This window comes from Brassica napus, chromosome C6, assembly GCF_020379485.1.
Source record: "Brassica napus cultivar Da-Ae chromosome C6, Da-Ae, whole genome shotgun sequence".
NCBI classification, from domain to species: domain Eukaryota; kingdom Viridiplantae; phylum Streptophyta; class Magnoliopsida; order Brassicales; family Brassicaceae; genus Brassica; species Brassica napus.
Genome location: NC_063449.1, coordinates 37036126 through 37050978, shown reverse-complemented (window position 1 = coordinate 37050978; position 14853 = coordinate 37036126). Strand labels below are relative to the sequence as shown.

General features: G+C 33.8%; 1 long non-coding RNA gene across 1 annotated transcript; it reads left to right on the top strand.

Annotated features, from left to right (window-relative positions):
• The first annotated feature begins 9213 nt into the window (after positions 1-9213).
• LOC125588613 lies at positions 9214-11041 on the top strand. Its single transcript, XR_007324747.1, has 2 exons — positions 9214-9598; positions 10277-11041. It is a non-coding gene; the product is annotated as an uncharacterized LOC125588613 (long non-coding RNA).
• The last annotated feature ends 3812 nt before the right edge of the window (positions 11042-14853 follow it).

Below are 14853 nucleotides of genomic sequence, written 5' to 3'. Positions count from 1 at the left end.
CCCGCTTAAATAATTTAAACCAGACGACTTACTTGTAAGTCGTCTGGAAAGTCTTCTATTTTAGTTTCCCGCTAAAAATATTTAATTTCCCACTAAAAATATTAAACTCTTCTGGACGACTTACATGTAAGTCGTCTGTTTTAATTTTTTCAACAGAAGACTGAAATGTAAGTCGTCTAGGAAGTCGTCTGAGTCAAAAATATTTAACCTAATTGGATTTTTTGTCTCCCTACATAAAGAAAAATTTACACATTTTCTCTCCTCCTCTCAAATGGCTGCAACAAAAATGTAATGTTCATCATTCTAAAACTCTCCAACCTCTCTCTAATCTCTTTGACTTGAAAACACCAAACTTTATATGAATTTTTCAGTTTTGTCTCATGTATTTCTTACTAATCTATCTCTTTTGCAGGTTTTTAATCAAATGGTACTCATCTTCCACTAATTTAAAGGTAGATCTATTAATTTTAGATATGTATTTTTGTGTGTTCTATAAATATAGATTTATCTAATCTTCCACTCATTTTCTCTATTTTTAAGTCATTTGAACGTTTTTGGAAATGCAGGTTTTTCAGATCTGGGTTTGATATGCAGGTTTTTCATATCTGGAAGACTTCTGAGATGACTTACTTGTTAGTCGTCTGGAAGTCGTCTGGAAGTCGTCTGGACTTCTTGGAAGTCTTCTGGACTTCCAGGAAGTCGTATGGACTTCCAAGAAGTCGTCTGGACTTCCAGGAAGTCGTCTAGACTTCCAGGAAGTCGTCTGGATTTTTCTCAGCGTTTTGGTAAGTTGTTATGTCTGATTTTTCTACATTTGGTAACTTCTTGTTGTATAAAGTTCTTACTTTTTTCTCAAACTAAAACTCTCCAAACCCACTCTAATCTCTTTGACTTGAAAACACCAAACTTTATATGAATTTTTCAGTTTTGTCTCATGTCTTTCTTACTAATCTATCTTTTTTGCAGGTTTTTAATTAGATGGTACTCATCTTTCACTAATTTAAAGGTAGATCTATTATTTTTAGATATGTATTTTTGTGTGTTCTGTAAAGGTAGATTTATCTAATCTTCCACTCATTTATTTCTGTTTTTAAGCCATTTGAACGTTTTTGAATATGCAGGTTTTTCAGATCTGGATTTAATATGCAGGTTTTTCAGATCTGGAAGACTTCTGAGACGACTTACTTGTTAGTCGTCTGGAAGTCGTCTGAAAGTCGTCTGGAAGTCGTCTGAAAGTCGTCTGGACTTCCTAAAAGTCGTCTGGACTTCCTGTAAAGTCGTCTGGAAGTCGTCTGAACTTCCTAAAAGTCTTCTGACAAAGTCGTCTGAACTTCCTGGAAGTCGTCTGGACTTCTTAGAAGTCATCTGGACTTCTTAAAAGTCGTCTGGTCTTGTCTACTCAAGTGGAATCCAAGCTTGTCTTTGTAGAGGAATGATCTATAATAGTTTTGTTTGTGGTCTGTTTTGTGAATTGCATGTCTACTCTTTTAGTTGTGAATTTTTTATAAAATCAGTAATAATGTTTTCCAAGATGTATTAAATGTGCTAACAATGTGTTTACACATTTACAAATCAATGAAATAATAGACTTCAGTAGCCTTTTTCTTATCTTTGGATCTCTCATATGCAATAATAAACTCCAATGGCCTTTTCTCATCTTAATAAACAAGAATGTTGGTAGCTTCATATTGATACAACATTTTAAGAAGCATTTAACCCTTCTTCCAACTCATAACAATAGTCATCATTATTGTCTATAACAATAATACTTAAGAGATGGAAACAAACAATAGTAACTAGTCAAAGCATATCATATTTTTTTATAAGTTTGCGTTGAAAAACTTAGTCAAATTTAGTAAAACTAAGGGAGAGAACATATTTTGTAAATATGAGTTTTACATATCTTGAAGTTACTTATCACTCTTAAAAATACAAGTTATTCAAAAACTAACGTAGAAGACTTAAAAACTAGCGGAGAAGACGCGGACGACTTCAATCTAAGTTGTCCAGACGACTAAACTATACGTCGTCTGGTCAACGCAGAGGTTATTTTTGCAATTGACTTTGAAATCTGTTATTTCGGACGACTGAAAAATAAGTCGTCTACTAATGTTTGGTTAAAAAAAAACTCCAAAAAAGCTAGACGACTTACATTTCAGTCGTCATAGGTTAGTTTTTCATTTGACTGGATTATTTCAGAAGTTTGACTTTTCTGGACGACTTACATTTCAGTCGTCTAGTGAAAATTAAAATAATAATATTTTTTTTAAAAGTAGACGACTTACAGTTAAGTCGTCATTGGTTAGTTTTGCAATTGAAAAAAAAAACTTCAAGATTTAATTATATACTGACGACTTATAATTCAGTCGTCCACGAGACGACTGAAATGTAAGTCGTCCAGGATTTACGAGGTTTGACCAGAATCTCGGAAAAAAATCCTCGACGACTTACAAGTAAGTCGTCTGGTGGACGACTGAATTATAAGTCGTCTGTGTATAATTAAATCTTGAAGTTTTAAATATGGGGAATGCGAATTCTACTAATTGTAAAGATCGCTACTTTTCTTTTGAATGCAGTTTCTACTTTTATAAAGTATTCTAAAATTTCAGGTATGCGAAATCTAAACTTAACACGAACGTCTACAAAAAGTAGAAATTGTATTCAGAATTTTTGTCATGGTTCTACACAGTGTAGAAAGTGCATTCTAAGGATAAAAAATCAGTTTTTCCGAAAATTAAGGAAGTTTCGGTTAAGAAAATATTCTAAAAATATTAAAAATATTCTAATTTCGTAAAACGTGTCCTGGTCAATTTTATTTGTCAAAATATCAAAAAAAATGATTTTGGCTTTTCTTCTTCATCAATCTATGATTTTTCCATAGTTTGTCTTGTAATTTTCACAAGCTCTTGTTCTATAATGCATATCTATACAATATGTGGTATTTGGGAATTTAGTGCAAGCACGGGATGAGTATTTTCGGCTGATGATAAAGGGGGTAGGCTACTGTTATTGGAATCAAGTTCTACTTTAGAGGATTTTAAAAGAATAGTTTTGGAGGATTTTAGAAACCAAATGCAACTGGGTTAGGGGATATTTTTATATGTGTCGTGTGTTCTTTTTAAAAAAAAAAATATATTTTTACATTTTTTTTTCCTAAAACATTATGGAATTACTTTTTTAAAAAAATTTTCCATTAAACTTTCTAAAAATGGTTTTAATTTATGTTTAATTTGATTAAGAAAAGGCTAGTTTTTGGATTATGAAAAATATTATACTATAGAGATAATTTAGTGATGGTTTTATACTATAGGGACAACTATGTTGTTTTTTTGTTCCGTTTTGGAAATTTTCCCTAAATTATTTTCCTTGGTAGTATTTAATCAAATTTGTAGATTTCATATATATTTTCTTCATGCAAGATATATTAAATCAGGTATGCTGTGACCATATACACTGAAATGATCGTAGTTATATAACTAAATTTAAACATGTACGTCTTGAGATTTGAAATGCTACACAAGACAGAGAGAATAGAGAACTCATTTTGATGATTAGTATACTATTAGTATAGAGAACTCCATTTAAACATGTACGTCTTGAGATTTGAAATGCTACACAAGACAGAGAGAATAGAGAACTCCATTTGATGAATAGAGAACATGTACGTATGATAATGTATACGGAGATGATGAGCAAAAGTAGTAAGCAACAAAAGGAAAAGTAGAAACATAACAAATTGAGCAAAACTAAAAGAATCTAAGCTCGTGGCCTTGAGGACAACGTCCCAATAATATACATTATCTTCGCCTTTGTTACATTTCCACCCTTCTTTTCTCCCATTTAATATCCATTTCTACTCTCTTTCGCTTCATTATGCATAGTGTACTACATTGTATACAATTTCTCCACTAAACCGTATCTTCTATTCCACATACTAGAAAACAATTTAGCTTTCTTTGAAAGGGCGTAATATCTATCTTCATCTCCGAAATACTGGTCATACATTAAAAATGGTTTTGAAAGTTAGAACCAGAAAAGCTTAACAGTCGCTTTAAAGCAGATCCCACGAATTGTCCTTGATGAGTGATATTTGTTGTGAAGTTGCTTTGAATCACGGTGACACAAGATTTTATATGAATTTTAGGAAATTGTATTGGAGGAGGATCTTTCGATGATAATTTTAAAAATTCTATCCATGTTAATTTCTGTTTTAGTAATCAAAATCTGTTTTGAGATCTAACAAGTTATAAACATTTAGTGTAATTAGTTTCATCAGTAATCTTTTTGAAAAAGTATTTTAGAGACTTTAAAACCTATATATAACATATATGCATAAGTTTTTAAAAAAATTAGAGACCAATTAAAAACAATGTTTCATTGAACTTGTTCCTAATTTTGAAGAATTTGAAAACATGTGAATTTTGTAGGTGAGTGTATTCAAGGTCTAAATAAATTGGTTTAAACTCAAGAGTTATCTACTATTACCACAAATTTCTCAGAAACTATTGTTTAACGCACGGATGATATTGAATTTTCAATCTCTGTTGTTTAAAAAGGTATAAAGTGCTTGTTGTGATACATTATATTCAGTTAATTCAATTATGTAGACCGGACAATGACAATAAGAAAGGAGGTGATGAGGTAGCAACTCAAATTCTCGAGAAGAAATGAATGAAGAGCAAAGCTGTCTTAGTTAGGTCTCTATCAAAGAGCAAGGTGGGGGTCCAATCCAGCCACATCAAATGTCCAATTAATGTACACATCAATACCCTTTATCCCCACCATTCTATATATAATACATGTACATGTATCTTTTAAAAATTCTCAATTCTAAAAAAACAAAAATTAAACGTTAAACCTTTATTGCTAAACAGATGTAACAATTCTTGTACCATAGATGTTAAGTTTTGGTGAAATTTGTGTAGAAGAAAATTTTAACCTTTGACATCTTTTTATCAGTTTTTTATACTGAAACATATTATGTTGTTTAAGAAAGAAAAATATATACATGTTGTGTATATTCAATCGAATATAAAATAATTTTTAACGTTAAAGCCCCTCAACTAAGTTTGTTTTAGGTAAAAACCACTAAACTAAGTATTTAACGAAAAAATCCTTAAAGGCTTAAACTAACTTTATTTAATGAATTAAACCCTAACAGATCATAATTACCACTACTACCGGTAAATCTTTAGTTTAGAGGTTTCTACATTAAGTAAACATAGTGGAGGAGTTTTAACATTAAAAAAAAAATCAAAAATTTATAATATTATCTAAAAAATAGTAGCTTAAATTTTCAAAATTAGCATATTTAATTTTTTGTTGTAAATATATGAGTTTTATGTGCTTTTAGCATCAACATTATATATGTATAAATTAAAAATGTAAAAACCTAGAAAATTTAATAAAAATATATCTTATCTAATAAAAATGTAATAATAAATCTTTAGATAATTTTAAAAAATGTAAAAACAAGAAAATTATCTAAAGATTTATCTGTAATAAAATTAATCAAATATTAAAAATGTAAAAAAAAAACAATAAAATGTAATAAAAATATAATAATAAATATTTAGATAAGTTTAATTATATTTTATGTGGTTTTACATTTTTAATTTATACATATATAATGTTGATGTTAAAAAAAAATCAAACTCATATATTTACAAAAAAAAAAATTAAAATGCTAATTTTGAAAATTTAAGTGACTAATTTTTAGATAATATTATAAAATTTTGAATTTTGTTTTTTGATTTTTAAAGGTAAAACTCCTTAACTATGTTTATTTAATGTAGAACCCCCTAAACTAAAGATTTACCGGTAGTAATGGTAATTATGACCTAATAAAGTTTAATTCATTAAATAAAGTTAGTTTAGAGGTTTTTACGTTCACTACCGGAAATGTGGATATTAATAGCATCAGATTATAGTGTTTTTGACAATTCTAATGTGGATATTAATAGCATCAGATTATAGTGTTTTTGACAATTCTACTATTATATACCAACACTTATTTTTTCTATAGCGTTTGTCAATTTTAAATGCTATATTTGTTATCGCGTGAAAATACTTCTTCATTTTTTTAGCCGCCTTAGCAAAATTTGGTTAATATTTCGATTTGATAAAAATTACTCATTTTTTCCTTGGCGCTGGTGATGAACGAGCCTCGAACGACGCACGCCTCCATCCTCTTTCACTGAGTTTGGGACCATCAACTCAGATCTCACCAGTGACGTCCCCGCCGCCGCTTCGTCTAGCAGTGGCACCACCATCACCTGCTGCTCTCTCTACCACCGTCTGAACCTCCAGAGCCACCAATGTAAAAAGTTTCTTCAATCCCCTGTTGATTCAATCTTTGGGATATTGATAATTGGGTTTGGATTATCCTCTTGTTGTTTGTGGTAGGCCTAGTTTGTGGGGTTTGATGCAGCGGAATCATAGGAGAAATCTGTGGAGATTATGATGAAGTTCTCGGAGAAGAACACTCGGCACTCAGCGACTTACTTCTGTGTTGACGAAGGAGTTACTTATGTCGTCTCAGATTCAATCGGAACAATGGCTTCCTCAAATTGAAGCTTCACCACCACACTCCTTTTGACACCGACGCTCTTTACCACCACCATCTCTCTCTCTGATTTTGTTTTGATTTTACAGGAAGGTGGGTCGTGAGCAACTGGATTGGGGTTCAGATTAGGATTTCCAAGGTCGCTCCTGCTCCTCATACGGTTTCTGCGGTTGGAGGCTTCGGCGCAGAAGAAACATGTTTCTCTTCAGAGACAGGCCGCCGTTACGGTTGAGGCTGCTGAGGATTACACTCGGAGGTTTTAGAGTTAAGGAGTAGGGTTTAGGGTTTAGGGTTTAGGGTTTAGGGTTTAGGGTTTAGGGTTTAGGGTTTAGGGTTTAGAGGTGGGGTTTAGGGTTTAGGGTTTAGGGTTTAGGGTTTAGAGTTTAGAGGTGGGGTTTAGGGTTTAGGGTTTAGGGTTTCGAGTTAAGGGGTGAGGTTTAGGATTTAGGGTTTAGGGTTTAGAGTTTAGGGTTTAGGGTTTAGAGTTTAGAGTTTAGAGTTTAGAGTTTAGAGTTTAGAGGTGGGGTGAGGTTTAGAGTTAAGAGGTGGGGTTTAGTGTTTAGCGTTTAAGGTTTAGAGTTTAGAGGTGGAGTTTAGGGTTTAGGGTTTAGGGTTTCGAGTTAAGGGGTGGGGTTTAGGATTTAGGGTTTAGGGTTTAGAGTTTAGGGTTTAAAGTTTAGGTTTTAGGGTTTAGAGTGGGGTTTGGGATAAGATTTCAAATTTTGAAACATAAAAAAAGTAAAAAAAAATTAAATTTTTCAAAAGATAAAATGTTATTTTGGTTATTTTTGTTTGAGGACTATTTTTGTGACATAAACTTAGAAATGTGCTATTTTGGAGATTTACCCTTTTTTTTTTTTTTGAACACAAACTTTCTTTCATTAAATCAATTCGAAGAACTGCAATAACAAGAGGGAATTAGACATCCTCTTGGAAAATAAACATAAGCTACAACAGCAATTAAGATTAAACATGATAATTCTTCGTCAGAGGATGACAGCGAATTCAAGACAAAACTTGAATGCGTAGAGGAAGCATGTAAGACAAGGTCCGACAGCTGAGATTTAGTCACCTTATGTTGTGACGTTGAAAGCCAACCCTCACCAACGAGAGAAACTGAAGTAGTCTCGATTGCACCTTCTGGCCCCGTGCAGACCGCTACACAAGGTGGCAAACCAGTGAGTAAGTTGAAGCAAACTCTCGGTATTAAACCCGAGGAATCATCTCCTTTCACAGAAAAGAGGCATGGTAATAAGATTCTCTCCTTTGTAGAAGAGGATGATAGTACCGGTAACAAAGTCAGTGAATCCACCGAGCAATTCATCCTATAAGAGTGATATAACAATAAGGGCATAATATAGATCCCAAGGAACCCCTCAGAATTCTTTAAACTAGTCAAAATAATCAAACCCGTGCTTAGTTGACTCTCGTTGTGATACGCAGTGGGTATTGATTGACTAAGCAAATGGCCGCTTTCTTCCTTAGTGGTACTGGGCCAGGCCCAGAAACAATTGAAATTCGGCCCATTAACAACCAGCATGGCTGGAGAAACCCTAGATCCGGGATGGGAGGCGGAGCTGGAACGGAGAACATCGGGTCTGAGCTTGTAGACAAGGGTGTGTGCGGCAAAGCTAAGGAGCACTTCGTTGTCGGGATGAAGGATGGTGGCGCAAGATGGAGGAGAGAAGGCTATGATAGTTGGAATGTTGGGGGTTGAGCAGCCGTCGAGAAGAGAAACGGAACCCCGTTTATAACTCAAAGATGATGCACTGCGGTGGCCTGAAGTGTTCTTTATGGCTGAGTTTTGATCTTTATCCGAGCGTAGCTCAGATCCGGAACATCCCACGGAAGGCCTCTCAGATCTGGAGCGCATGTGAAGGGCGAACTCAGAGTAGGGAAGGACGTGAAAGGTGGACCTTGTACAGCTTTTTCGGGAGACCCCCGGTGAAGGATGCAGTTCCGGTGGTCTTGAAAACCTGACCAGAGACCACGAAGGTCTTCTCCAGTTTCGACGGCACCAAATTAGAGAAACTGATTGAGTAAGGGCGAAGCAAGAAACAAGACGAGAGCTTTGACTTGGAGCGAGAGAAACCATGAGGAAGATGTAGCAGATTTCCCGACGCCGGCGGCCTCTAGCCTTGCCGACGCCAAGAAGCAGCAGTAGCGGCGTTGTCTCGATTCTCGAACTAGAGAGAAAACTACACCATCAGTATAGCTAGATTTTGTTATAGAGATTTACCCTTTTAGTTATGCCATTATAAATAGAAAAAAACTCTGGTCTTTGGTCCAAAATGATGAAGTTCAAAAGCATGGATTTTCCATCATACTCAAATATTATGATGGTAAATCATTGATAATCTTTTTGATGCACTCTGAGTCTTCACTGTTGCTTTCAATGAGACTATTTAAAAATAAAAAAAATTATCTTTTCGTAAATATTTCGAACTATTGGCGTGGGACAGACCCAACCTTAAGAAGAAACACCAGACCTTGCTTGGCCTATTTTAAGTGAAATTGGCTTAATTCCTTTCGATTTAAATTATATGGATTATCATGACTTAACTGAAATGTAAATAAATTATACGAAGAATGATCATTAAACTGAAAAAGACAAATTAAGGAGATCCAAAGCAATATACGATAATAATACTCCCGTAATTTTTCTATATGTGCCGTGAAGGGTACATACGAACATATATAAGACTATATTACGCCACTTTTTTTATTACAAACAACAAGACCATACATGCACAGCCATTATAGTTATAAGAAACACAGAGGCCTACACATGTGACCATACCATTGACCGTATTTATAAACAACGTCACACTCTTTTTTACTTCATCTTTGGCGCTTTAGTTTACATTTGGGGTGTTGAGCTCGTCCCATGCTTCGGTCCAAGTGACCATTCCATCTGCAAACTTGATGAAGTAAGGATCCACTTTTCCAAGTTTCTGACGAGCTTAGCTAGCTCGAGGTAGCATTGCTTCACCGAAGTGCATTCTTTTGGTAGTGTCACTGATTGGAAGAAAGGTACAGCCTCTTCCTGCCAGAATATTCCATCTAACCTTCTTCTTCAGATTCTCAATTTGGTTGCTAGCTTTCTTGTGGTCTATGTAAGGAAGACCCGTCTTTAATTACTCCCCATCCCATATGGTCACATATCACCTTCCCAAACGATATATATATAAACAGATTAGAAATGTTTATATCTTCATTTCAAAGTTGATAGTTAGTACAAAAAATATATCAAGGTATACCGAAAAGGAAAGGGTTTTAAGTAATTAAACCCTTCAACTAAAGATAAATCGTAAAAAAAAACCATCAATTAAAAGTCATATGAATTAAACCCTCAACTTTACTTCTGTTAACATATGTTACCTTCCTCTAAAAAACCGTGACAGGGTGACATACTTTAAGGGTTTATTATGTTGAAAACTTAGTTGAGAAGTTTTTTTACGATTCAAAAATAGTTGTGGGGTTTATCACTAAAAGTCTTTGATATCTTGTGTTTTTCATAGCTCTAAGCATCCATTTAATGTCTATATTGATCATTTAGATTGCAATTTAGATGTACATATTGCATTAGTGTATTCATTTGCATATCTTAGAGGCTGGAGTGTACGTTTGAAACTTAAGGGCTGAATCAAGAGGACGTTTCTGAAATTTTGATAGTTTTGGGGTCAAATTTTAATTATCCGAAACGTGAAGGGCCAGAATTGCAAAATCCCCAAAACCCACCATTGGAGAGAATGATTGTTCTTATCGCCGGATCTTGTTGACGACGGCGAGCTTGATTCCGACGATGAGCACGACCACGACGGTGGAGTTGGGCACGGCGGGGAGGAGACGGCTTGGACCATAGATCCCGTGGTGGAGAATTGCGACAAGCTTGGAATGGTGGTCACGGCTGCTTGACGACGCGGCGAGCCTGTTACAGTGCAACGGAGAAGGAGACCACGAGATGAGAGCACGACACCGGGGCGAAGCTCGAACCCAACAGGCGATGGAGATTTGACGTCATGGATAAAGCTTGGTCGCGGAGAAGCTTCGCGGAAGGATCCAGCCGCGGCCATGAACTCGTCGCAGCAATGCCCCAGGCCGCAAGCAACGTTTGCAGGCAAACGATGACCGGGTTTCGCACGCGACCGTCGCAGGAAGAAGCTGACCGCGGCAAAGTAACGGCGAAACGAACCTTAACCGCAACCATCCTTTGCGAGCAAGTCATGACCGCGGCCGTGTGTCGTCGAAAGTGTCCAGTTGATTTTGCGGTGTATGATCGCATGATGTAGTGGTCGCGGGTAAAGACCGCAGGCTGGAGACGGTTGCGGCCGAGACATTATATTGCTTTGATCCATCAGACATTATACCGCAGGCTGGGTCAGCCCAAGATTGTTGGGTTTAGACCTAAGGAATGGAATATCTGGTTATCTATCAAATCAAAAACCATTTTGGAATAAAAATAATCTTGTTTTATATCATTTGTGTTTGATTGATTACCTTGATCATTAGTCATATTTAGTTTTAAATAAATCAACCAATGATTTAATGTCTATCATTGATAACGAGTGAGTAGTCATCTTTGGATTCATGGGTTAGGATGATTAGGATGATTAAGTGATGATCTAGGGTGTTTAGATTTAGATTAATATGTTTCCTTGCTTGATTGAGTGATCTTAATGCTAGTATAGAGTTGGCCTCTTTAGATAAGAACTCTAGACATTTCATTACCTAGAAGGTGTTCGATGAAATGTATGAGACAACTCAACTTGCTCTTAGCTTCCCCTACCAAAGACATTTGATGTTAGGGAAGCTTCGATAATTAATAGACTCACTCTTAATGATTACTTGAATGACACAAACAAAACGCATTTGATGTTTGATCAATGAGAGTAAATGAGCATTTATCTTGACAAAGAGCTTGTTTGGCTTTGTTGTCTAGACTTAAGGGAATATGTTGATTGATACCTTACCATTCTAGATTGGATTTTAATCGTTTGAAGTCAAATTCCTAGACCTATGAGTCCTCATTTATCCTATTGCTTGAAAGTTGTTAATTTATTCTCTTAAAGTCTTGTTAGTTAAATCATATCATTACACCAAGCGCACTTAGATTAAGTATGAACATGTATTCTCTTTGCATTGAAACCACTTAGAATTGGATTGGCTCTTAAATACTACATTGATTTGAATTTGGATAGAAACATCCTTATCAGTCATTAAATGTTTTAAAATCTTTATTAACATTTATACATTGTTTTAGATTGATATAAGCCTTTAAAACTAATTTATAAATTTTAATACATTACTTTATATCCGATTTGAAAAGCTTCATAAATATTTTAATACTTTTACATATGATTTATACTGTTTCACAATGATTTTATAAGTTTTTACAATTTATGCGACTTGTTAGGATAAAATAATCTAACATTATTCGTGATACTACTAAAACATAAAGTAATACAATAGATAAGGAATAATATATCAAATATATTATTTTATTGATCAAGAAAACAAAAATATAATGTATTTGTTCAGAAATCAAAGGTTTTTAGTAATTAAATCCCTCAACTAAAGATAAATCATAAAAAAAAACTCAACTAAAAATCATGTGAAATAAGCCCTCAACTTTAATTCCGTTAACATATATTACCCTCCGTCTAAAAAACCGTGACGGAAAGTGACATACGTTAACAGTTTATAAGTTGAGGGCTTATAATGTTGAAAACTTAGTTGAGTGGTTTTTTTACGATTCAAAAATAGTTGATGGGGTTTTATCACTAAAAATAATTGCATGCTTAAAATATTTATTATCATTTATATAATGTTTTAGATTGATTTGTAAGCCTTTAAAACTAATTTATAAATTTTAATACATTAATTTATTATAAAAATAATTTATACATCCTAAGTTAATAATTTTCAACACTACTTACAACTTAATATAACTTCAAAATATTAAATTATTTGATATTTGGCAATAGTGATATAAGAAAATTTGTCTATTTATATCGTCATTGTCAAATATCAAAAATATTAAGTTTTAAGTAGTGTCGAGGATAATTCATTCATGAAGTCAATCTTTCTATTTAGAATAGGACGTTCTTTTTCTATTTTCATGATTTCAGTCTTCCGGCTCATACTTTTTCCCTATCCGCCAAAGATAATTCATCCATGAAGAGATCAAATATTCTATTTGTACAAATAACTCTTTAAGAATTTAGATTTCTGAGAATTTGAGGAATATGTTTCCAAACATAAATTGCTGATGTTTGGTTCCCAAAAGTTAATTTAATGAACGTTTTCAGTTCTACTTAAAAACGGAAAGGTCCATATTATTAAAGAACCAAAACTACTAACACTTTTGGAGCAAGGTTAAACCTATGTTGCATGGAAACTCTGTTGAAGGTCCGTTTCATGTTTCAGAAACGTTTTGGAATCGGAATCTCTCGGAAACTCGCGGAAACGCATTGGAAACTCGTTTCTTAAAAATCTCGGTTTGGAAACTTAATGGGAACTTGCATTTCTATTTTGGAAACTCGAGACTCTGTTTTGAAAACGCTTAAAACACTTTTTTTTTATTTTAGAACAAATTATATAAATAATTAATAAATATAAGGATTAGTTTGTTATTTGGATAGCGGTCATGTTTGATGGAGCTAATAAATATGAGGTTGAAGATGATGTTATTGTTCTTTGACTTGCTGTTATGTTTTTATTTTAGTGAATCTATTTAATATTTAAGTAATGGGTTTTTGTTATTTTGAATTTTTATATGACGTGTATATATATTTATAGACGTTTCTAGAACGTTTCCAAAGCAAAAAAAAAAAAAAAAATCAAAAATCACGTTTCCACGTTTCGATTCGTTTCCGCAAATCCGTTTCCATGCAACCTAGGGTTTAAACCATATCTCAAGTATCTACATTATCTGAAAACCGCAATGCGAACCCCTCAGTGAACTCTACAACTTAAACTAATCCAAGTAGAGAGTTATCTTACTGTGAACAGAGAAATGCAGCTTGATTCTCAGGTCCTTTTGTCATTTGCTTTCAATGTCAATCGTTACTTCACATAGACGTGTAAGACTCTTCGACTAATCTAAAAGTATTTTAACTACATGCAAAACAAACTATTAGGATGGTGATGAAATATAAATGCAAATACTGTATATAAGCAGTAAACGAATACGGTTAACCACTAGGCGTAAATTGGAAAGCGTCTTATGATGGAACAACAAAAGATACAAAGATGATAGAAAAGAATTATTTACTATCCCCGTAGCTAGATAGACATTAAGTCAGCCAAACCAAATTCGCATGGAGCATATTAGTTTTGTTCCACATCAAGTATCATAACACGTAGCACATATATATAAGAATTAGTTCGATAGATTCTGCCACTAACCAAAGATCTGGTTTCAATTGGAGATCTCAAAGGCTGCCCTTTTTGATTCTCCATATTTAAGGATGCCCTTTTATTATCTAAATTTGTTGTCTGCTAGGTAACATTTACGAAGGAACACATATCGTTCTTCCACTTCTGAATAAATATTTGTGCCACCAGAGACACGTGTGATGTCTATATCTACACCGATAAGAACTTCCTTTGTTACATGCTTTGCAGATAAAAGGAACACATATCGTTCTTCCACTTCTGAATAAATATTTGTGCCACCAGAGACACGTGTGATGTCTATATCTACACCGATAAGAACTTCCTTTGTTACATGCTTTGCAGATAACATGGGGTCGATGTGTCAAATGTAATATCATATAAGCTCAATCTATTTAAAATATTCAACAGTTCTTTTTGTTAAGCTCAATCTTAAATCTAAAATTAAACTAGGAGTATTCTAGACATATGAAAGTGTTCATACTAATCCATATGTGGAGGTAGTCCATGAGCACTCTTTGAATATTCAGATGGGCCGAAAGCAAGTGTTCATATTGGTATAAGTATCAAAAAACAATATGATTTAGTTTCGGGTAATAAGTGAAACGTACTTAAAATATGTTGATTTAGTCTTAGATTTCTTAAGATTTTCACTAAAACTATCGAGCATGATTCTTCTTTTTTTGTGTGTTATTCAAGTATTTATCTTATCATTCATCATTAAAAACCATAATGTATTTCTAACATTTTATAGATTACCTTCTTACACATAACAAAATCTCCAAAAAAGGGAAAATATTTTTTAAATAATCTTATAAAAATTAGGAAAAATTGCTAAAACGAAACAAAAATTCAGCATGGTTGTGCATTTGGTATAAAAGTTTTTTTCT